This window comes from Cyprinus carpio, chromosome B18 (genome assembly GCF_018340385.1).
Source record: "Cyprinus carpio isolate SPL01 chromosome B18, ASM1834038v1, whole genome shotgun sequence".
NCBI classification, from domain to species: Eukaryota; Metazoa; Chordata; class Actinopteri; order Cypriniformes; family Cyprinidae; genus Cyprinus; species Cyprinus carpio.
In genome coordinates, this window is record NC_056614.1 from 27,373,768 (window position 1) to 27,399,988 (window position 26,221).

Sequence of the window (26,221 nt, forward strand, 5' to 3'; positions counted from 1 at the left end):
GATATAATAAGATCACTGATATCATTATAAAATTAATAAGAATTATAAACAATTCTTAAAAGTAAAACAAAGATGCATAATGACAATTTGGGATGAAATTTGGGATTTTTTTTTCCCCTTTTCAAATGAGAATAAAATACTAACATTTGTGCGGTGTCTTTGAAAACACATTCGACAGCAGTGGAGTCTGTTGGAGGTTTTCCCTGCTGACTGGGCAGTCAGTGTAAATCTAAGGAGACACACTCAGCTCTCTGACCCCGCGGTGACCCTGTGATGATGATGATGTCATAGTGACACTGACTCAGTCTCAGTAACGCTGCTTCATTCACAATCCAGACTGAAACGCTTTGTACTGAACGGTACGACTGCAACAACAAAGCACTGTCTTCTGCTGCTTAGTCATGACTTTCATTCATTCAGAGATCCTCAGTCCGAGTACGTGCCATTTTTCATTTGTGCATTCGGTAGGTTGTACTGTCTTCAGTCTTATTTTCACAATCCAAATTTTTATTCACCAAAAATATCCACATATTTTGTTAATAAATGTTTTCATTCAGATACACTACAAAAAAGTTTATTATGCTTATCAAGGCTGCATTTATTTGATCAAAAATACAGTAAAACAGTAATATTTTGAAATATTATTATAATTTAAAATAATTGTTTTCTATGTGAATATATTTTAAAATGTAATTTATTCCTGTGAAAAAAATCTGTATTTTCAGCATCATTACTCCAGTCTTCAGTGTCACATGATCTTCAGAAATCATTCTAATATGCTGATTTGCTGCTCAAGAATGATTTCTTATTATCATCAATGATGAAAACAGTCGGGCTGCTTCATATTTTTGTGGAAACTGTAATAGATTTTATTTTCCAGGATTCTTTGATGAAGAGAATGTTCAAAAGAACAGCATTTATTTTGAAAAGAAATCTTTTGTAACATTGTTAATTGCTTTACTGTCACTTTTGATCAATTTGAGGTGTCCTTGCTCAATAAAAATATTAATGAAAAAATACATAAATTACTGACCCCAATCACAATAATTCACAATTACACTAGTACACTCGACTCATATCACATTAAGCTGAACCTGACATGCTTCTACAAGACTGACCTTTTTCAAGGTGTGTTTATACACTTTAAACTTGGGATCATATTGTTATCAGACATCATTATTATTATTATTAATTATAATAAACTGTATCTGATAGCATCAGGTCAAGATTCAAAAGTTTCACTAAACAGACAGAAAGCACTACATTTTTAGCATAATATCCTTCAGAAAAATATAAAACACACTGGCCATCATAAAAGCATGGCCACACTTCTGCATTACAACTGCATATAAACAGAATCAGTCTATCTAACAGCGACTTTACAGCTAACTTTGGTAAGATGGTTTCTCTCAGTTATGTGGAGCGGCCCTGAGGCGAACACATCTCTCTTCTTCTCTGCTCAACAGTACAAACACACTGAATTAATGATGCTGCTGCAAACAGCACAGAAGAGCCCGAGGGCCCGAGGGCCTGGCCATAGGGACAGAATATCACTGACTGATTCCTGAACAAAACACCAGGATTCTGTGACCGGATTTACTTCATGAAGAGTTGTGTTGTGTGGAGCAGAAAGACACACAACAGTGATAAAGAGACATACATTTTAAAGGGGTCATGGACTGAGAAATCTTTTGATATTTAAGAGCTCATTCTCATCCTGTAAGTTTCAGAACTTTCTCATTAGTCTATAAACAGCTTATATTGAAGCTTAATGATGTAATAGTGCGGCTAAACACCGCCTCTGCAGAGGATGATCAACGCCTGCTTCTACATCACTTCCTTTTTAGCCTCGCCCACCGATTCACGCAGATAGTAGTGGCAAATGCACATCCACACAAACCAAACGATAAACTTTATTTGATGAACTTTATTCACAGACCATGAAAGTAAGAACTTTATCCTTTGTTCTCTTCATTTTATCACAGATTGGTTTACAAACAAGGCATTTAATGCGGGATTTTCAGAAAGATTGAAACTAAAAGACGATGCTGTGCCGACTATATTGGATCCACATCACACAAGTGTTAGTAATTGTTTTTATTACACAGTCACTATAGTTTTGTTTGGTATTACAGATCGTTTGATATGTACTGAGTATTTACGTGTTTTTGCCCTAAATCACGGCAGCGTCCATCTGTGAAGGATGTAGGCTGTCAAACATACACAACTATTAGCCAATCATAGCAGTGAGTGTTTACTTCCGAGTCTACAATCCTCCATGCCTAATCACACAGAGCGTTCTGATGAGGGGGATTCAAAACAGGGCACACATTTTTTTGATGCAAAAATCTTGATAACATTATAAGTGGACCTCAGAGAACAGTAGACAATAACGAACAAAGGCAGTTCATGACCCCTTTAATTAAGAGCTTGCAATATTAATGTGTAGGCTGTATCGAACACCTGTTCCTGATTTTAGTTCTCTATTTGTATTAGTGGTGATTGTTAAGTCAAGTATCATTACTAGTGCACCAGCCACAATGCTTGCATGTGCAAATACCCCAGTTCTCCTTCAGAAACCTAGTTGATTCCCATAATTCTCAGTTCAGATAGGATGTGAATGATCTTAAGGCTGGCATGAGCTGGGGACAGACCAACAAAACACAAACCAATTTGAGAAAAAGAACACATCGCAGCCTTTTCCTCCCGTTCGTCCCTCTTTCCTGCAGTGCTGGTGATGGAAGAGAAGTGTTCATCGCTCTCTCTTTAGGGGGTGACAGGAAAAGAGGTTTTTCTGTCTCCATCACTTTGATCTGACAGGCGCACACACACACACACACACACACACACACACACACACAGGGTGCGAGAGGGGCTGAAGCACAGGGGCGTCTGTGAATTATTTAGATAATAAGCGCTTAAAGAGCTGCTGTGAACAGAACAGAACAGACACCACCACCTGTGTATCTGTGAGTGTGTGTGTGTGCCAGTGATCACGCTGTGGGGACAAAACAGTCTCTGCTGTGAGGTCCAGCTGTGTGAGCTGTGCAAACAGTGGGAGAAAGACAAGCTAACCTGCACCATGGTGAACACACACACACACACACACACACACACACACACACACACACACACACACACACACACACACACACACAGTCCGGTGTCACGGGCTACTGTCACTTTCACACCAGAGCTGCATCATACAGCTGACAACAGATCATACATTTGGTCATTTAGGGGTTATGGGCCTACAATAAACGTGTGTAGCTGACTGATATCACTTGTGAAACAGAAATAGCTTAGAATTCACTAACAAGATAAATGAATAGATTTGGGAACTGACATGCATTAGGTCTGTGCCAATACCATGCTATACAAATACGTTGTGATGCTTTTCTCTATTAGATTATTGTATAAATTAATAATTATTTATTATAATTTCTGATAATTTATTATTATTAACCCATATTATATATATTATTTCTTATATAATTTTACAATGTATATTATTAGAATACAAGTGAAAAAACATATTAAACATGTATTTAGTAACTTCAAATAATTTGTAATTTATTATATGTATTATTATTTATTAAATAAATAAAAAATAAACAAATGAACTTAATATACTTATATAAAAATATATTGATTTATTTTTATATGTATGTGTGTGTGTGTGTGTGTGTGTGTGTGTGTGTCTTTTGATTACATATTTTGTCATACGTAGCACAGGTATATTTATAGCAATAGCCACCATTACACTGCATGGGTCAAAATCATAGATTTTTCTTTTATGCCAAAAATCATTATGATATTAAGTAAAGATCATGTTCCATGAAGATATTTTGTAAATTTCCTGCAGTAAATATATCAAAACTTAATTTTTAATTAGTAATATGCATTGCTAAGAACTTCATTTGAAAACTTTAAAGGTGATTTTCTCAATTTTTTTGCACCCTCAGATTTCCAAATAGTTGTATCTCAGCCAAATACGGTCCTATCATAACAAACGAAGATGATATATATATATATATGATGTATGATGTCTATAACTAATTTACTGCTTGGCCAATTAACAGAGCAGACAAATTAGTTTTTCAAATGTTTTTGAATGAATCTGGGGTAAAAGAATTCTCTCTAAATAGCTATACTGATTTTAAAGCCTACCACCTAAACGTTAATCAATAAAAGCCATTCATTTGTAGCGTAAATGAACTGTTTTAAGGACTCTGTGAAGCAGTGAATGAACTACCTGACATTCAGCGACGACCTGAGTGAATAAAAATCTTCCCAGACCGTCTGGTGTTAAACAAAGCCTGTCTGGTTCGGTGGCGCTGATGGGGTCGAGCTGTAAATCCACAGCAGTGGTACAGAGCGTCTCAGCGTCCCCTCCCCCTCGCTCCTTTTTTTGCACTTGCCAAGGTCCACAAGATCAGTGCGAGAGGAATAACAGTGATTTACAGTAACATTTACAGATTCTAGCTGCAGGACAGTCATTATGAATTCCGATTCCAAGTTTTGAACATGAATGTGTTCTCAATCTCCTGCAGTAATAACAAGAGACAAAGAGAAAGCGATTCATCCACCGGTGCCAAACCACGCATGCATTTCTATCATATCATTTGGTGAAGGAAGCACTTCAACAGCTGAGAATGTAATTGGGATTCACACACACACAAAACATTCATGCAAAGCAAGGGACGCACACTTATCCGCGCACATAGTCTATAAATACTGCATTCCTACACCTGCTTTCTGCTTCCACATGATTTACTACGATTCATCTAAATGTCAGTTTCAATACACACTATATGTGGGATTATTTCCGTCGGTTTCTCATATTGCAGACCACTAACACAACGCATGAACATGCTGTGTGTCAACTAACAGTATCAATATCAGTCACAGTGATTTTAAATTCATATAACTGTGGTGTTGTTATTCCAAAAATACCTTGCTGCACAATTAAAAGGAACCTTCAGATTAGAAAATATAACTTAAGCTCCATATTATACACATTTTTTGGACTACTACAGATATTAATTATGAATAGTTCAGAAAAAATGTAATAAATTATGAAATCATTTTTACATTTCTCATTTATAATTATTGAATGATCTTCTAAGGCTACTACTACAACTAATTATTATTATTAAAAACAAGTTTAATTACTGTCTTGGGAGATATATATATAAATAACTTCAGCTCTTAAAGGAAAAACACATTACTGAAATACACTACACTAAATACACTAATACCAAAAAACACTATTTTAGGGTTAACTTTTTTTGCAATGTCTTGAAAAGAAATCATATGCTCACCAAAAGCTTTTGTTTTTGTCCCAAAAAAGAATATCATTTATTTGAAATAGAATTTTTGTAACATTATGTTTTTTTATCATGTGTTTGATTAATTTGAATGTATTTTTGCTGAATAAAATGATTCATTTCTTCATAAGCAAAAAAACCATACTGACCCCAAACGTTTGAATGGTGGTGTAGTCTACTTTTGTTTTCCACAGAATAATGTAAATCATACAGGTTATGTGAACTATCCCTTTAAGTTGCACTGAACCCTGAATGTTCCTCTAACTGGGTCAAGCACTAACTTTTGACGCGCATAAGAGAAAACCTCTGACGCAGCTGCATGCAGTTAATACTGGTAATTTGTTACAGGCCCACATGTGCAGGAGAACTACAGATCTCACCTGAACCATCCGGAAAACCCAAGGGAAACCCTTCAAGCCCCCCCCCCCCCCTACACACAGGCACAGACTTCATAAAACACTCATGAGGAGCTTAATTAGCTATTCAAAAGCAATAGTCACACAATAGGTCCTTCCCTTCCCAGCTGAATGAGAACATGGCATGGAGGGGAGTGGCCCTCTCCCAAAAAATGCCATTGTTTTAACTGCCCTGCAAGAGCTTGTCCTCTCTGATTCTAAAAAGGTCCATTCGATCTCAAATCCTGCCTTTCACTGAGGCACTACCTCCATTTTGTATAGGACATTATCCTGCAAACAATTGCCTCGAAACCAACATGGTGTGCTGAGATGCCCCTGTCAGGATTCCTCTGTTGACTCTTTCTCCCTCCGTTTGCCCTGACATTCACACACAGCGCCATTTGATTTGCATTTTTAATTTTATTTACTTTGTTGATATTTACGGCTTCTTAATGAGTGTGGGTTTTTCAGCTTCTTTCCTTTCTTCTTAAGAGCTTGACCAACCACTACAGTAAACCGCTTATGCATTGTGTACAATACCTGACTTTTCTTGGGGTCGTTAAGGCTGCATTTATTTGATTAAAAATACAGTAAAAACAATAAATATAGTGAAATATTATTACAATTTAATAGAACTGTTTTCTATGTGAATATATTGTAAGATGTAATTTATTTCTGCGATCAAAGCTGAATTTTTAGCATCATCGTTACTCCAGTCTTTAGTGTCATGTGATCCTTCAGAAATCATTCTAATATAATGATTTGCTGCTCAAGAAACTTTTCTGTTTATCAATGTTGAAAACAGTTGTGCTGCTTCTTATTTTTATATAGCCTATATACTTTATTTTTAGGATGCTGTGTTAAACAGAAATTTTAAGAGAACAACATTTATTCTAAATAGAAATCTTTTGGAAATGTCTTTTCTGTCACTTTTGATCAATTTAATGCATCCTTTCAGAATAAAACAATGTCTATTATGATTTTTAACATCAATTTGTTGCAGCTCTTGTTAATGGTTTTATGCAATCATTTTATGCAAATGGATTTACAATGCTAAATGTATTTTTATGAGGATGAAATAACACCACTGATGTAATTTGATGACTGAGATTTAAAAAAACTGATATAAAAGAATAGTTTGTATTGATTTTTAACTTAATTATGTTTTACAAGAAAATACTATTTCAATCTTTTTGCTTAATATTTTAATTTTTTTTTCTTTGTGTTTTTTTCTTTTTGTTTAGTGTTTATTTGTTTAATTTACTTTTATTTGTAATTATTCTTAGTGTTGTTTGATTTTATATTGATTTTTCTTAGTGAAATCAGATCAGATCAAAAAAAAAAAAAAAAATTTGTTAAACATACTAGCAATTTCTTAGTGAAAACTGCTTCTATACCTTCAGTATTGATCAGTTCTGTAGAATTATATAGATTTGAATTTTTATGGTTGACTAATGCATGCTTCTTCACACTAGAACCCAGTATATACTGCATGTGTAGTACACTAGTATTCCACGGCAAACACATGCATTCACTGAAGTTCTCTGTGCTCTGTGTGTGTCGTCCATTCTTCAGATGGTTTTGTGTGAGGGAGTTCAGGCTGAACATGCTTAGTACTTGTGTGATGCTAAATTACGTTTGGCAGTCTGAACAGCACCCAAACAAACACACACACACACACACACACACACACACACACACACACACACACACACACACACACACACACACACACACACACACACACACACACACACGCGCACGTCACTCTCTACCCAAAGTCCACATTTACCTAAATGTGTTGGTTCAGCAGATTTCTGTGCAAATTATGACAAATGGAGAGTAGCCAGCGGCTGGCGAAGACCGTACCAAACTCACACACACATACACACACATACACAGCAGCAGGTGGACATGAAAACTCTGCCAGCAGGTTTGACCTGAAGGCACGAGTGAGTGTGAGTGTGTGAGTGTGTGTGTGTGCTGCCTGAGGGTCTACATTTCTGCTGAGAAGGTGAAGGTGAGCTGATATGAGTGATGGAGGGGGCAAATTAAAGAAATGAGACAGATTATCACTCTACTGAATACAATCATTTAATCTAAAAACAGAAACAGTCTATATGTAGTGTCACTTTTGGAAATATAGCCTCAATTACAACAGAAAGGCTTCTTAGGACAGTTAGGACAATTCTCAGACATGCACTTACAGGTTGTACCTTATGACTCAATTTAAAACACTAAAAATACTTGTATTTCATAAAAATGAAAAATATTTTGATTTAATATTTTTTTAAAACAAAACATCAAGACAAAATGTTAAAATATTAATATTTATAATTATATTAATATTGAATATTTATTTTCTGTGTAATATGTGCAAGTTACATAAAGTTTTTCCACAGATTTATAATGCAGAGTTGGTATAAATGCATCTACACAACAACTAGTAACTACTGTGGGAAAAATCTTACAAACACCTAATTATAACTTTTTTTTTAATTAAAATGTTGCCATTTAACATTAATTGATTACCATGCATAGCATGCCAAAAATATATCTGATATATTAATTGACTTCCATTATGCCAAAGCAAAAAAATCTCGGGGATTAATTATTAATTTGCAAGTAGCTACAGTCTTGAATTCATTTTTAAGAATTTTATAAAAATGTGGCTCGAGGACAGCCTGATTGGATGCTTTGAAAACTTGGAGAACCAAAAATCTTGAGTCTCAAAAATGTTATTGTTAAAAAAAAACAATCCATTAAAAATAATTTTCGGTAATTGAAATAAAGCTGGAAAAGAAAAATTGAAGAAAAAAATTGAAGAAAAACAAATGTAAGTATTTTATTTCAGTTAGTAGCCAATGCAACATTTCACAATTATTAAAACTAAAAGTGAAAATAAGCTAAAATGAAATAAAGTATTTTTTTTTTTTTTTTTACATTTACAAATGTATTTATTTTTTTGAAAATATGACAAAATGTATTATTATTAAAAAATGTGTATAAATAATAGTAAATATCACACTAGGTCTCAAAAAAATCATCTGCTGCAATAAAGAAACCCTCTGGTCAGAGCAAACAATAATGAAGCATCAAGAACCTAAAAGAGAACCATAAAGCAACTCAAGAACCCTAAATAGAAAAAAAAAATAAGTAGAGGATTCTTTACTCAACCTGCGGTGCTGCAAAGGACCACCACAGAACCTTCGGTACACTTAAAGTGCTCCTAAATCACGTGTTACTCATGTCACAGCTGTGCGACATCTAGAAATAGACTTGAATGAGTATTTGGGTGGCTGTGAGTGTATGTGTTTATGATCTGCAGTTTACTGTAGCTCAATTACAGCAGCTTTTCAAAGAAGCCGGAGACGTTCACTTCACACAGCCAGAGGCTCCTTTGTTTACTCCCTTGAAAAGGAGACTAATCTTTTTTTTTCATTTTAATATGTTTGGTGCGACAAAACCGGTAGGAGTTTCATCTTTCCCACAGAGAAATTCAGCAAGGCTGTGATTTCAGTGTCTGCCCACAGAATGTCCAAAAATACGCCCATCCAGAAGCGTCTCAGCCTACACACTGCTCGGATGTTTAGTAGACGTTTGTTCTCCTCACACAGTATGTGTGTGACACTACAGCGTACGTAAGTTCTCCACATTAACAATTAGCATCAGCATCGCGCCAAACACACCAAACTCACAGCAGCACAATCCTTCGTACTGCCACTTCCTTATCAAGTTTTGGTCTAATTGCTTACTAATTCCTAAAAATGAACTCTAATTAGGCTTTAAAGCTCTAAAAGTCAAAGGCATACTCTCTTCTAAGTCTTTAACCAAAGAGCATTTGAGTTTCATAATGAAAAAAATACCATCAAAGTGAGTATAATATGGTCTTAGCTAAGGGGCGTCTTTGTAAGGATAATCTCACTAACACAGTACAGACCTTTCACTGGCTGGTTATTATCCTCTTAAACACCTTTCATTCTGATTTGATCTCTGACTCGTGTTGTTTACTTGGTTGAGGTTGAAGGCATTTGTGAAAACCTGAAAAACAAGCCTCCTTGTATGAAAGAAATCTTACTTGAAAGAAAAATAATAATGTAAATGAACGATGAAAGGTGCATTAAACATGTTTGAATATAGTCCAAAAATTATGAAACTAAAAACCTGTCTAAATAACCTATAACTGTCTTTAACTACCATGTGCCATGGTAAACTCCATGTTTTTTTTTTTTTGGATTCACAAAATAAATAAACAAATAAATAATTACATAAATATATATATATAAAAATGTACACATTAAATGCAAGTTAACTGTAGCAAACAATACTAAATAAATTAATAAACAAATAAGTGTGCACATTAAATGCAAGTTAAATGTAACACACAATGCTAAATAAATCAGAGGTCGACCGATTTTAGGCATGGCCGAATATCGGTGTCGATTTTAAGCATTTTAATGGTTATCGGTATCGGTCATTTTCAAAACCGATTTGCCGATAAAATGATTTAAAAACATTTAAAGAATTTTTTTTTAGAGCCCCTTGTTATTTTTAATTTTGACATACATTTTTGTTTTCACACAAAATATTGGTTATTGGTCTACTTTATCTGTAATAATCGGTTTCGGCCATTAAAAAAACCCATATTGGTTGACCCCTAAAATAAACAAATAGCTAAATTAATACATATATACATACATACACATTATTGTTCAAATTTTTATTCTACAGATACCGTATTTAAAAAAAAAAAATCAAATTCAGTTTAAATTTTATGAAATAATTTAGTGCAATAATAACAGAGTGCAAATAGGTACTATTTCTTTTTCCATGATAAAATTTCACTCAGAATCACATAAATACTGTGGTAAATGAATATAGTAATCTTTAAGTCCCATATATCAAGGCACCATGGCATATGTCCACAATACCATACAATAGGGCTTAATTTTTCGAATAATTGCGAATATTTGTCGAATTTAAAATAAAAATACACATTCGACTGCAAAAACGTTGCATTCAAATTTTAGGTGTGCGTTAAGGAGATATGATGATGATTGAAGTGTCGTTGCATTATAATGTTTTTGTCAGCCTATCCAGTTGAAGCCACTAGATGCGGCGCTGCTGCGTTGTTGATTACAAATATTGCGGGAAAAGAGAACATCAACGTGGAGAAGATCGTTTACGTCAAAACTGAACGCATATTTCGCACATTTTCTAGAGGGACAAAATTAATGCAAGTTCAACTTTGAAAAAACATATCTCGACACTTAATGGCGGCCCCCCCACCCTATCCCACCGCAGATTGTGTTTTTAAATTAAAAATGTACTCTGTGTGATTGGCTTTCAGCCCTTTGTATTAAACTATGAATACATACATGATGCTGTTTTGTTTATAGTTGTTTAAGCAACTTAATTAATTGTAATTGGTTTATAAACATTATTTTAAACATTATGCACTTTTTCCACGGATATTCATGTTATATTATGCACAATGCGTCCTCTTGTGGCCTCAGAAGAAAAGCCAAAAGCTTTTCTTTACCCTAACTGAAATTATGATTTTTAAATTCGAATATAATTCGAAATTTGATAAAATTCAAGCACAAAATTCACATTTAGTTTTTCAGCCATTTTGACAGCCCTACCATACAATACTTTAGAACAGCCACAGGATGTTTTTGTAAAGGTGGGTTCCACATTTGGAAAAGCTCAAATAATAATATTTACTAATAATAATACTATATCAAGGTATTAGTAAAAATGTGACATATAATACTGTTTTTTTTTTTTTACAAAAAATAAATAAAGAAAAAATTCGCAACATTATCTAAACTTTAATATCTACAGATTGCTATTCACAATGCTCTTCAATATGGCCACTGCAGGTCTCTTTCCAGTTCACAAGATACTCATGTTTAACAGTCTAGATTTTATATGACGTTACGTTTTACCCTATTGTTAGCTGATCTCATGAGGAGACACTGATACCCTGAAACAGCATCGAAAATCTAATGGGATTCCCCTGTAGCCACCAGGCAGGATCTCGGAGCATTTCTGCTCCTGTTTATCAGAGGAAACCAACATCCCCTCAGGGTGTGTGTGTGTGTGTGTGTGTGTGTGTGTGTGTGTGTGGTTAATCTGAGCGCTATAAAAACTATTACAGTGAATGTATATGCTAACACTTAGCTGAGAGGTGCCGTCGATCATAATCCTCTCATTTCAGTGTGGATTTGGCTCACACACAGACAAGTTCATCAAAAAAAACATCCGTCCGTTTTTCCACTCAAAAATAAAACCACCTCAGACGAAAAAGGAGCCTCACAAAAGACGCATTAACACAGAAGTGCGCAGACACGTACTGCGACTCAATTAACACGCAGCCACAGACTCGCATGCTAACATGTTTGTGACAAACTGCAGACTTTCAGCCCTCGTGAGAAATATCAATTACTGAGAGTATGGGTGAAGAACAGAAAAGTCCACTCTCAAGTCTATATGATTTTTTTAAATCATAAATTGGATAATTTTGCAAAGTAAAAAAGTAAGCACTGAGGTTTCATACTAGGGGTTAAGATTTTAAGTATAAGCTGTAGTAACTAGTGATACTGGGTTAGTATGCACACTAATTAAGACATTTTGTGATTAGGCCTGACTGTGATTTCAATGCTTAAAAAGCACATTTCTGTTCTTCTGTTTCATCAGAGCACCTGCTACTCCTCCAAACGACAAGAAATCCTATAATTATGACAAAAGCCCAAACGCTTCAGCATACTTGCAGCACAATCCATAAACCTTTAATAAGTCGCAGTCATACTGTGATGAGAAGCTTTTCAGTACAAATTGAATTTCGAGCTGATAATGTAACTATCAATGAAAACAAACAAAGCGTTTTCTGTGTCTCTTCAGACACTGTAATGTTAAGACCATCAATCAGAAAGCTATCGACGCTTTTATTGCAGGAACGGCACATGATGAGGAAGCCAATCCAAGCATCACAGAAGCAGAGCAGAAACATCTCAGAGATGAATAAACGTCAGAGATTTTGGCCTTTGGATTATGAACACGTCACATTTTTGTTGGGTAACTTTACTTTTCATTGTCTGTGTTGGTTAGAGATAGAACAATACATATATATAACAACAGGAATTATTTTCATTGTAAGTTTAAGTTGAAACAAATAGATAATTAGACTACAACAATAAAAGCATAACATCCATGAATAATAATATTATTATTATTAGTAGTAGTATAGATTATTTAATTAATTTTAAAATGAGATTACCTCAATTAAAGATTAGATTACCTCAATAAAAAAACATTAAATTTATATAAAAATATAAGTATTTTAAGGATCTTTGTTTAAGTGCCCAAATTGTTTTATTGCTGCATTTTGACACAACAATAGATAAATCATTAGACAACCTCAATAAAAACATAACATCCATTATAAATAATTAATTGTTTATTAATTATTATTTGTTTTTTTCCCCCCATATTTTCTTTCTCTCTTTAAAATAAATCATTAAACAAAAGGACGAGGTAAATTGGCATCCATTGTTATATCTGTAACTGAAGGAGGTAATAGGAAATATTGTTTTGCGTTCCCTCACTAAAACACAAAGTACCCACATACTGTAATGTGATTGGCTGTAGATATGAAATTAATTTCATAAGCATACACAGAGTTTCTCATGGATTATGTCCAAAACACACTGAGTGCTATTCTATAGGGACCAATGTGCTGTTTCCCTTTGTATCGATCAACCAGGAATGCAATGGCAAAAAATATGCCAAAATAAAATCGATAACGCCATAAAAAGCAATGGCACTGCAATCGAAAGCATCGTGCATGGATGCAACAACAAAAAAAGAGAAAGTAGAACTGTCGCTAGAACGCTCGTTACATTGTAACGCTGATCAACAAAAGATCTTCATTGCGTCATAATCGCTGTTACATTGTTGCACATGGATGCGTCTGATTCTTTGATCGCGCCTCATATTTCCTCATCACAGCGCTTATGATCGGCTCTCTCGTGCGTTTAAAGGCCTCAAACTCTTCCAGACACCATTTTGAGCGTCTCTGTGTCTCAGCTCTATGGAATGTCTAAATGCATGACAAGGGAATGAACAAAGTCAGCTTGAAAAATCCCCCTCATTCACGGATCCGTGCCGATAACGCCGTTAATAGACAGTCTGAACTCGACTGGGTGAAGCGAACGCGTACGTTTTATTCTTAAATCACCATCAGACAAATCAGAATGAGCTTCACCATCACTAACACACACTGGCAGGAGAAAGGCTCTGCTGCATTTGGTGGCAGTGAAGCTCTAATGGTGGTTGGATGGTGTTTCTGGACTTTAGAAACGAAAACTACATCAAACGTGACTTACCAGAGCGAGACGGTTTAGATGGGTCACCCTGATCCAGTCTGTGATCCCGGTTATAAGCGATCTTCTGGGCTGCTGAGGGTCAGTCTATTCTCCGCGAGTGTGAAGCTTTCCTCCTCCGGTTGATTTTCAGGCTGTATGGAAGCACATAAAGCGATGGGGGATGGGGGATGCCAGAAGAGAAGAGAAGAGAAGAGAGGAAGGGAGGGGGATAGAGAGCGAGAGAGGGGGGCAGTTACATGGAAACATAAGGGGAGGACCTCTGTCTGACGCACGACTGAACGCACCAGGCTTTCAGTGCACCATCCATTCGCCATACGCACGAGCAAAAATCAGCCAGTATGCCTGAATATGAATGCATGCGCGCGTGAAAATAAACCACACTTCATTCTGCCCTGCATAACTCACATGCATAAAGATCCACGCGTGTGCAGGGGACTGATCATGGTCTTTGTGAAAACAGTCAGAGCAAAAGTCTGACAAAATGCGCCTGTTTTCATGTCCACCAGAGAATATGCACTGTTTCTTCAGGATCGGTGCATTTTAAGCTGGAAACCCAGGGCTTGCGTCACATTTAAAATAGTTACAATAATATTAATATTATTCAAACAAACAGACAAATATTATTGATCACATGTTTTTCGTAAAATAAATAAATAAATAGATATACACAATGCTAGCTAGATTACTTACAAATTGTAGTCCATTACTGATTCCAGATTACAAGACAAAAAAAAAAAAGGATATGTAGTTAGTAAAATAAATATATGTGCATTTACATGTGCATTAATATATGTGCATTTACACAAAAACCTTCACAAAGAAATTGATGAGACTTTGGTTCGCGCGCCCTCTGGTGTCTGTAATGCACCTCTACAGTATGGAGTTTTTTTTTTAAACAAAAGACTCAAGTAATTGAAACACGAAATATGTTAACTAGTGTCACATTTCAACAAGTGGGGTATTGAATAAATCTCAGTATCGTTCTGAATGGTCAATTTCCTGATGAACTGGATGAAGAGGAAGCAGTTCATTCCGCTGGGAAAGATCAACAATGCCATCTAGTGTTTCCAACATGATCACATTTCATTTGTATCAGCTTTCCTTTTGTGTTCTTGACTGATGCTTTTAAACTTACAAGATATTACTTAAATTATCTTACAAAAAGGGAACTTGAATTCTGAACAGTAGTACATTTATATACCATTTCATATTACATAGCACTTAGAGCACAACTGAATTTCCATCATGGTATCAACATATCACCAAAGTACAGACAAAATACCTTTGATAGCTTTTTATAGTTTTTATTTAATGTGTCACATTTTTTTCTTAAGCAGTTCTAATGAGATGAGTCACTCAACAGTGAACAATGTCCGACAGTATACACTGACGGAGATCTTAAACATACAAGACATTTGTATTTAAGTCAATCATTACAGCAGCGGTTACACAGCAGATTAAATCTACAAATCAATATTTTAACACTTTCCAAAATACCTTGGTAGTTTTCCCATGCTATTCTTGAAAGCACTTTGAAGCACCATATAGTAAATACCATAGGACATAAATCAGTTTCATGAATGACTTTTGCCGTACAATGGAATTTCTATAGTACTCCAAAAATACCATGGTGGTATAAACATTGTGCCTATTTTACTCACTAAAATTGCGCTTAAGCTCTGAAGAGGTCACCAAGGTTCAAATCTGCAAGGTCAATACTAGAAGACATAAACTATCACCTTGACTGAATGTACTTCAGATGGCTTGTCTTTGAAACAATACTTCAAAATGATTCTTGTACTTTGGCATTTATTTGCTTTCTTCTCTTTTATTTTATGTAATGTATCTCTAATCTGTCAAATTTATTCATTTGTTAAACTCTATCCATTATCTATCACCTTTAACAAACTGTCAACCCCTAAAAATGTAACTCTTATTAGCACTTTTTAGTAAGCTTATACAAATTCCTGGTTATTTCCTGCCTTATTCTTTTTCCATGGTTATTTTAGTTATAGTAAAATTAAAATCATATGTTGACTTTAAAAAAAAATTATAATAAACATTCACCCAAAAATTCTGTCATGATTCACCTATCCTCAATTTGTTCCAAACCTGCATGAATTTTAATCTTCTACTGAACACAAAAGAAGATATTTTGAAGAATGTGGTGACAAATCAGTTGCTGGTCCCCATTGACTTCCTTAGCATGGAAAATATTCTATGGAAGATAACAGGGACCAACAAACTGCTTGGTTCCCACATTCTTCAAAATATTTTCTATTGTGTCCAGCAGAAGACAGAAATTCATACAGGTTTGGATGAGTGAATCATTCATGACAGAATTTTCATTGTTTGGTGAACTATGCCTCTGTCATATCTTCCCTGTTATGAAACCGAATCACCACTAGAGGGAAATGGAGGGACCAGAACATCTGTTGGGCTCCAGCCAAAGAACTGCATGTCCTCAGCTTAGGAACAATCTCAGAAGTCTCACTTGTACCATAACTGAGCATTTAATGAGCTTTTAATGAGCTCAGTGAACCTTTAACGTAATTAAATATGATCCAAATTCAGCAAATTAATCTCAAATAATGCTGTTTGAGAATCCTTTTGGTGAGCATGTCTTTATAGCATATCCAAAAACGTGCTACTAAAGGTGTTACGCTGGTACGGTCAGCAAAGTAACTACATAAGGACTAATTATATGTAATTGCTTATGTTTGTGTGATTAATTCCATCTCTTCTCTCCCTGACAGAACAGAAAAACACATTTATCTCAGAGTTTTTTGAAGTATGAGTAACAAAGTGTGGTGAAAGCAGACATGACAAGGCGCCAAAACACCCCTCACTCATCATCCTAACACAAGCGACACTGACCAGAGCTGTGTTTAACAGGTGAATGATCGCATCACAGGTGTGGAGAGCACAGGACGCTGCGTTATATGCTAATCAGAAGTGTTGAGGCGTCAACCCTCATCTGACGAGCCAAAGCGCACCACTGCTGCGTGTGACAAAAGTCATTTATAAAACCACAAGATCAAAAGACCTCGTTGAAGAAGCCACTGAGGGGTATCATTTTCATGCCAGCTCCAATGCTGAGATGTTTGACACAATCTTTACGACAGACTGACTGCAGGTGATGACATCCCATCAGTTTGTTTCAGGCCAGATCATATTTCTTCAAAATAACTAATTTGGCTACAAACATGCAACATCTGAGTGTACATCGCAAAAAAAAAAAAAAAAAAAAAAAACCTCTCTCTCTCTCTCTATAATCACTAATTTGGTTACAAATACTGTATGCAACATTTGAGTGTAGACTGCAAAAAAAAATAATAAATAAAAAACAACAATAATAATAGTAATACACACACACACACACACACACACACATATATATATATATATAAATATATATATATATATATATATATACACAAACACACACACACACACACACATATATGGTAACACTTTATTTGGATAGTCCACTTTAGACATTCTACTAACAGTAAGTAACTTTGCAACTACGTCAACTAGCAGTTAGTAGAGTATTAGGAGACTGTCTGCTTAATATCTTCTAACACTTTCTTTGTCAATTTTCTTTAAGTATTTTTGTCCTTTTCTATTGGAAATATCTAAAAATTCATGAATGAACACATTTACTTTAAAAAGACAAATACTTAAGTCGCTTCTGAAAATAATATCAAAATTAAGTGAGTTTTAAAACAAGAAAAATCTGTCAATGGGTTAGCCTTGGTATTAAGTTTATGCTTACCCCAAATATTTTTGTCTTGACATATTTAAAGATGTTGGTCTTGTTTTAAGTATAAATTAATAATAATGTATATATATTTTTTGTTCTAGAAAAAAATTTACATCCATGCATTTAGCAGATACTTTTATGCAAAGTGATTTAAAACAAAGGACTATAAACAATTTGTCACAGAGCCAGCAATATTCATAGTATCGAATGACTAGAAAGCTAAATTAGGGTATAGAAGTTTGAATATTTAGATATTTGTACTGGGCAAATAAGACAAAAATACTTAGGAAGGAAATCTTTTTTTTGCAGTGTAGTTCTCAAATCGTCTCATATTTAAATCCATTCCACAGATTTTGCCCTGAAGAATCAGTGCATATTCTGTCTGGTTGTTCTAAATGCGACTGTGGACTTTGAGAGATTTTAGACATTCCACCTTGTGGAAACTATGAGAAATGCAACAGTGTGCTCCAGGGATGATGTATTTTTGTAAGTTCTCATCATCCTGCTTCCCTTGACAAAAATAAAGTAAGATTTTTTTTTATTTGCTTTATTGCGGTAAGTAAGCTCTGTGGCCAACATGTTTTATTTATCAAGATAATCTTCATAAAGTATTTTTGTAAGTCTTCATAAAATAACTAGTTGTTTATGGATTAAGGTAAGCATTTTAAAAATAAATAGTGGTTGAATGCTAAAGGTAGACTATAAACAAACACAATGGTTGCATAAATGTATTTATTGTAAATCTACCAGTCAGAACGTTTGAAGAACTTTTAGAGATTTTCTATTCGGCATGATGACGTTTAATGTTCCAGACAGCTTCTGTAGCACCATATAGCTACTTTTTCACCTTTTAAAAAATCACGAGTGTGGTGTTACAGATGTATTTAATCTCATAGAATAAAATGTGAAAATATCTTGAGTTTGTGTTAACCACACACCTTATTTTAGGCATTTAACCAAAAAGCTAATGACTTTGAGACATGGAACCTGAGCTGAATGAGTTATAGGACTGCAGCCTTCCAGTTCAGTGTACTTACATCGATTTATCACATCACATACTCATTCGTACACTATACTTTTTTGGGGGTAATAAAAACAAAGTTACTTCAAGTCAACAAAGTGAGACAAAGGTTCTCACAAACATCATGAAGGTGTCCCGATATGTGTAGTCCAGCTCATTGCTGCTTCTCTACACGTCTGTCTGGTTCTGAACCCTCAGATATTCCAGACTGTTTGATCTTTTTTTTGTTTGTAATTCTGCATAGAGTAAGAAAAAAAAATCACGCTTTTCCCTTTGTATTTCTTCTCTTTTTTTCCACCAGGTCCCACAGAGATACTGATGTGACTTTGAATGAAGAACCTGAGGGCTGAGCGTTGATGTTGGTAGGCCTCGCGAGACGCTACAATCTCGTATGACTTCTAAAAAGTCCTACAACAAGCCCAAAGAGCCTTGATTCTGCAGCCGTTGAACACCGCCGAGTTAAAACGGGACAGAGAGCGAGACAGACAGAGAGAGAGCGACAGTCTTGAGACGTACGTTTGGCAGGAACAAGGACAACACATGACAGCCATCAAGAAGACAAGAAGATATTTCAGAGAGACTCTTGTCAGAAAATAGTTTGTTGTCAGAGCCACGTTCGCAGTTCAAAACTGCACCGTGGAGAGGTAACTGCGGTCAATGCTTGTTTTGCCAAGGACAAGCAAACATCTACCATCTGTGTGTTTTACATCATTTAAAGTACTCTGATGCCTGGAGGCAAGAATTTCAAACGGCTGAAAAAGTGAACGTCTTCTTATTACTTCATTACTGATAACGTTGAGTGTTTTAACTCGAAGAGAACTGCTGTTGCCCTGCTGAAAGAACGTGAACGGCATATGTTGAGTTTTGGAAGCTGGTGTTCCCATCAGGCTTTTGAGAATGTTTAAGTATAGCTGGAGAATAGCATTGCTAAGCAAACCAGTAAAAAACTGCTTGATGATGCCACATTGTCAGCCATACTGGAAAGGTTGAAATCTGGCAATAAACAAATGCAAGTGAACTGATAAAGTAAATGCAGCTTGTGATGCTTTTGACCAAATATATATATATATTTTTTTTTTTAAATTGAAAGATTTAAAAAATCCTTAAAATACAGAATATAAGTTGTAAATAAAACAAACATTATTGGATCACATTTTACAAGAAAATATTTCAGTCTTTCTAATTCAAAAGAATGACAGTTTCTGAGTGAAAATTAACCTTTAGCTATTTCAATATAAACAACTATTGAAATAGTTATTAATTAAAACTAGAACTATTAAAAATGTTATGAAATAAAGCCAAAATAGAATATACTGTAAACATTAGATGACGAACTTAAACTTACATGAAAATGAGAAATAAAGAAATGAAGTAAATATAAAGTAATGAAAATTAAATAAAATACATTAAAATACGAAATAGATTAAAATTTCTAAATATAATGTTGAATTATAAAATAAAAGCTAACTCAAAATATGAATAAACACAATAATAGTACATAACATTGAGCATAACTATAAAAAATAAAATAAAATAAAAACAATTCACTGGATATGGATTTTTTTCCCATTACTTTTCAAGTCCAATTTTAAAAATGACCAAACAACTGGTTAAAATGTATTACCCTGTTTTGTCTCTAGTCAATGTCTTGCTGGTTTCTTGGGGCATTTCTGTGAGTAATGGTAATAGGTTGGCTAATGTTTATTACCTGTAATGTTAACCTTTCCGAGATGGCTGACCTTTTGATGTACGCTTTTTTGCCAAGATGAATTGAGAGACAAGCCATTAAAATATTTATTATAAATGTGTATAGAATGAGTCACATACTTGAGTGCTAGATTTTAATGTAGGGGTGAAACTTGGCTAAACCGTAGCTCCATAAATTCAGCTTTGATTGAAATATTTCCATTTTTCCACAAAAAGCAGATTAGACAAATTTCGGCAGCCCTCCTGCAGTACCGCTGCTGAGTCTGACCCCTGTTGACTACTTTTATAAAACCTCCAGAAGTCATTCAGAGTGTACTGTCTAATCAGGTCAGTTAAGTTAAAGTAAAGTGAATGATCTCTAGAGATACTTTTACTCTGACTTGTAATCGCAGACGCTCTCTCATTATAAAGCCACCATGACCTCTGGGGGCATGGAGGTCTCATAACTTCCAGTTTGGCTTCATTAAAGATGAAACAGAAAACACAAACACCCACAGATTGATACGAGGGGTTCTGTGTGAAGCACCGTGCCAGACCGCTCTTCTGATTGGACTTCTGAAGGTGCATCTGTCTATCCATTAACAGCCCATTATGTTCAGCAGCGGCGCTCTTATGCACATCTCTACAAACACCTCACCACTGACCTCTCATCAAAGCGCCACAGAGAAGAGAAGAATGGAGGAAATCAAAGAGGAAAACAATCATTTAGAGCTAAAGTTGCTGGAAAACAGTCAAAAATAGAGCTGTGATACCTGGTGTTGATCTCACTGGGAGATTTATGATTGGGGGTGTCTGACATATGCAGTGTTGTGCACCATTCATAATTGAATTGCAATTTGAATTTGAAATGGTAGAAAATGAATTGAAATGCAACAAAAGTCATATAGTGAAATTTTAACTAGAAAAGCAAAGATAAACTTTGAATGATGGCTGGACAAACATGTTTGACAGTTTGACATTTGAGGGATAAGATAGATAGATAGATAGATAGATAGATAGATAGATAGATAGTCTATATCTATCTACTAGATAGTCAATTTTCATTTCATGTTAACCCTTCCTTCTTTAACAACACACACACGCACACTTGCGTACATACAACGACACTTACTGAGCCCTTCCTACACACACACACACACACACACACACACACACACACACACACACACACACACACACACACACACACACAATGAGTAGGGCTGAGCTTAGTTTGATGTGACTTTGAAGCAAAGCTCGGTGGAGTTGTCTTCCCCTGAGCTTTCCAGCTGTTTCCATTTGTATTCACAGCAGACAGCAACCGCAGTCACAGCTATATAATGCCGAGAACTTCCTGTAGATTCATTTCACTTTCCCCAACTTTCTTCTCTGTGTCAATATATCTTTCTGTCTCTAAATTTAGTTTTTTAATACACTGACTGACTTCAATTGCTTTGAGCATGCATTATATTTTTTCGTTAACAATGTTTATACTTCAATTGCAATTTCCATATTTGACTTGAGAGCAGAGGGATTTTCAGTGAATAAACCTAGTAAAGTTTTTAGGGAATGAATTGGGTTGTAAGATCCACATGTCACTCCTGTAAATGACTGAACTCTGTGTGTACAGAATGAGATTAAACTCTCAGAAGAAAAAAAAAAAGACAAAATCAATTTATGCAGTTTCTATGCAGTCTTGAGAGAAGTCATTAGATTGAGAGAAAATATGGAAGTGATGGTCTCATAAGTATGCAACTTTAGTTGCACATTATTTTGAGATTGACTAGCAGGAGCATTCAGCTGATGCTCTGGTCAGGATGTCAAAGAGTTTTGTTCCTCTTAGAGTGGAGAACTTCTTCTACAATGTGGAAACTGTGAGTCTCAACTCCCTGTTTATTAAGAAGAGAACTTTCAAATGTTGTGTCCTGCCAAGTCTGCACTTCTCGGCTGGAGTGAGGATGAATGGAGCCAGTGGGGGAGAGAGAGAGAGACCAACAGAATTCAGAAAACAGCAGCTTCATGCACTCACCACCTGAGAAAATGATGCTGCACCAGCAAATTTCTTCATTGCACTAGCTCCATGTATGTAGCCTTCCTAAAGCGTGAATATTACTCTCTGACACTCAGTAGTCAGCTGTTTTCTTAGTCAGCTTAGAATAGCACACTCAAATTTTGCTTACTGAACAGGTGCTAAACAATCAGATATGGCCACACTGTTGCCGCCAATATTTGATATTATTAATGCTGCACTCCATTACGCACCACTCTACTGATGACAAAAAGTTACGAAAGTTAAGGAGAGACTACTTCAGCTGTCTAACTGCGCTCATCAATGTCATTGTGAATAAGATGACCAATCACATCAAAGAAGGCGGGGTTTACTATTCAAAATATGCTGGTTGAAACCTATGGTTGAAACTTGAAAAGTGAGGTAAGATATAAGTGGCTAAACATATAATATTTGATAACTGTTTGACATTAGAAATGTTAAATGGATGAAAGTAGTATCCACTTAATCAAACTACTCGAATTTTATTATAAAATTGGACCATTTTGAAATGAAAATATGGAAATTAAATGTTGACGAGACAGAAAACTTTACTCGTTTATGATAGGCCTATACATTAGGCGTAGCGTAAAAGTGAATGATTAATTTAATTAAAATTAATTTTTTTTTTTTTTATTTTTGTTTTGGTTTACTTCAAATCGTTATTTTTTTTTTTTTTTTTCTTTCATTCATGTATATATTTTTTGTTCCATTAAATTAATTTTAAATCCTTTTAAGTAAAGAGAACAATTACTACCTTTTTTATTTTATTAATTTTAAGACCAGTCTGGTCGTAGAGTCCACTTTTGGAGGTCTTATTAAATAATAGCCTAAAGCAAGAAGGATAATAGCCTATCACAACTGATATAGTTTCCAGTTTATTAATTTAATTGAATTGCATTCTGGGATACTGTACTCAAGTAGTGTATTATAGTAGCATATTGCACATTTTGGAAAATGTAATAGATCATAGACATTCTAATCATACAGAAAATTTACATAGTACTGTACACAGTATGCATGTTAAGAGTAGTTGCCCATGCTATTACAAAGCTAAACGTTTCTAAGTACATTCTGTGGGCACCTATAATTTTATTATTATTATTATTATTATTATTATTATTATTATTGTTGTTGTTGTTGTTGTTGTTGTTTATTATTATTATTATTGTAGTTGTTATTTTATTTATTTATTTTTTTGATAAAAAAAACAAAAACAAAAAACAAAATTGTATTTTTAGGCTATTATTGTATTTAATTTCTACTTCTATTTTCATTTAATCTTACATTCTCACCCACACTCTTAAAATAAAGGTGCTTTATGATGCCATAGAAGAACCTTTTTTTTCACAAAAAGGTTCTCTGTGGTGTAAGAAGGTTTTTCAGATTATAAATAGGTAAGAAAAAGAGGGTTCTTTAAAGAAGTGTTGACTGAATGGTTCTTTATTGACCCAAAATTGGTTCTTCTATTGCATTTTAACTTTTGCTTAAATATTGCTTTTAAACACCTTTATTTTTAAGAGTGCATTTGTGATCAAGAAAACATCATGCTTAATAAGGAACCACCTCCGGTTTGTATTTATAATGTGTGTTATTTGTAGTCTTCTTTACACAGTCTCCTAAATATCCATGCACTACTATTACTTTTCCTAAGTACTCAAACAAACATTTCTCATCCAACTGTAATAATTCAGAAATCATATCACTAATTATTCTCTATGTCACAGCAGACGCACAGGATCAGTGGGCAATTAAAATCTCACTCATTATCAGAGCCACAGCCGAGCAGACTCACCTCTGAAGCAGAAGTAATGAGGTATGAAAAGATACTAAATAATGTTCTCTTTGACCTTCATTGCTCTTCTTTCTTTTTTTTTCCAAAAACAGCACATCACTTTGATGTTTTAAAATTGCCATGTCAGTAGAGCTCATGAAGCTTCAGATGGAGCACTTTTCAGAGTCAGAAATGTTCTGTTCTTGTTCTAACTTTTGAACATCCTCCATTAGCAATCATTTTGAGTGTGGACCACCAAAATGCATGTTAAGATCCTATCCAGACACACTGAAACACTGTGATCATGTGGAAAATGTGGGTTAGAATGCTACCTGTGTCCTAATACTACACAGAAAAAGCATGCAAGTTTTAGAAATATTTATGCCCTACTATTTTTATTTAAAAACAGCAATATGAAATAAATTAATGAAATTGAGTAACTAAAAACTTTTGTTGAACTTGGAACAGTAACTTTTTTTATATAGAAATTTTGTTGGGCTTGTGAAGGTTGTTTTTTATTTGTAATATATTATAGGGAAATGTGGAATTTTGTGTGTTTGTACTTTAGTTTATGAAAAATTCCATCAGAGTGGAGAATCAATTATAATATCTTGAAATTTCCTCAAAGCAGATCGCGTAATCAGAGCAGACATAATGTGAGTGTGAAACTACTTAAAATGAGATAATGCATTGAGAAAGCATATGCTAGTTTACCAGACACATTCCAAAATCAGCAATTATTATGCATTTACGTTTTTAAAAGACCTGCGAGGATCAACAGCATTATCCGTACACAGAAAATGGTAAAAATGTAATTGGAACGTCCCTATAATAAGCTACTCCAGCTGTCTCGCATCAGATAAAATGTTTGAGAAAATTACGAGGCAGATGGCAAAGCTGAATTTAAAGAATGCAGAATTTAATTTGCATAATGCTCCTTTTAGAGAAAATTACAAAGACAATTCTCACAAGTTGACCTTGATGTTGTTTTCATCCTACATAACTCTAAACCGCAGGGAATAAAAATCAGGACAGATCCCCTGCACTTAAAGGTAAAAGTGACTGAAAGACTCCAAAGACTTTATACTGAAACTCTAAAGACTTTTTAACTGTAAGTCCCATCAGCATCAGTGAAGCGAACCTCTGTCAACTTGATTTTCAAGCCATACTGAAGATGCCTCACTATACCATCAAATGAAAAGTGAAAGCTAAGTATATTATTAATAAATATGTTAAAGTGGTGTAACCCTAACTTGAACTGAGTATGTTAAAATAAGATGTTCTAAAACTGTATGCATTTATTTATTTATTTATTTTATGCTGAACACAAGCGGAGATATTATTAAGAATGTGTGTGACAGTTGTTGGTAGCCATTGACTTTTATAGTATTTGTCCCCCATACTATGGAAGTGAATGGGACCAACAACTATTTGCTTACCCATATTCTTCAAGATATCTTCTTTTATGTTCAACAGACGAAAGAATCTCAGTAAAAGATGACAGGATTTTCATTTTTAGTTGAACTATCCCTTAACTTTCCAGACCTTGCACCACAGTTTCCTTTGTGTACTTTGTACAATGCCTTTAGGCAACCAGAACAAAGAACAGTCAGTTATAAAGCCTGAAGATGGTTCGAAAGCAGATGTTTTGACAATGGAAAGACACTACAGCTCTAAACTTCGCAGCTGTGCATGAGTGCGTGTGTTTGTGTAAGACTGTGTGGCCTAGTTGTGCAGATTCCCTTGCAGCTGTTTGGTGTACCACGACTTTTTAAACATTAGAGAGACAAATCCCATGTTTTTTGTGTGATA

General features: G+C 34.8%; 1 protein-coding gene across 3 annotated transcripts in view; it reads right to left on the reverse strand.

Moving 5' to 3' along the window:
• LOC109050794 (protein FAM168A-like) overlaps nucleotides 1-14,382 on the reverse strand; it is a 38,851-nt gene extending 24,469 nt beyond the window's left edge. For 2 of the 3 annotated variants that reach the window (XM_042744650.1, XM_042744648.1), the window contains exon 1: nucleotides 14,116-14,382. The gene's annotated coding sequence lies outside the window, so the exon portion shown is untranslated. The remainder of the gene's footprint in view (nucleotides 1-14,115) is intronic. The other variant, XM_042744649.1, reaches the window with a different exon arrangement.
• Nucleotides 14,383-26,221: the final 11,839 nt, after the last annotated feature.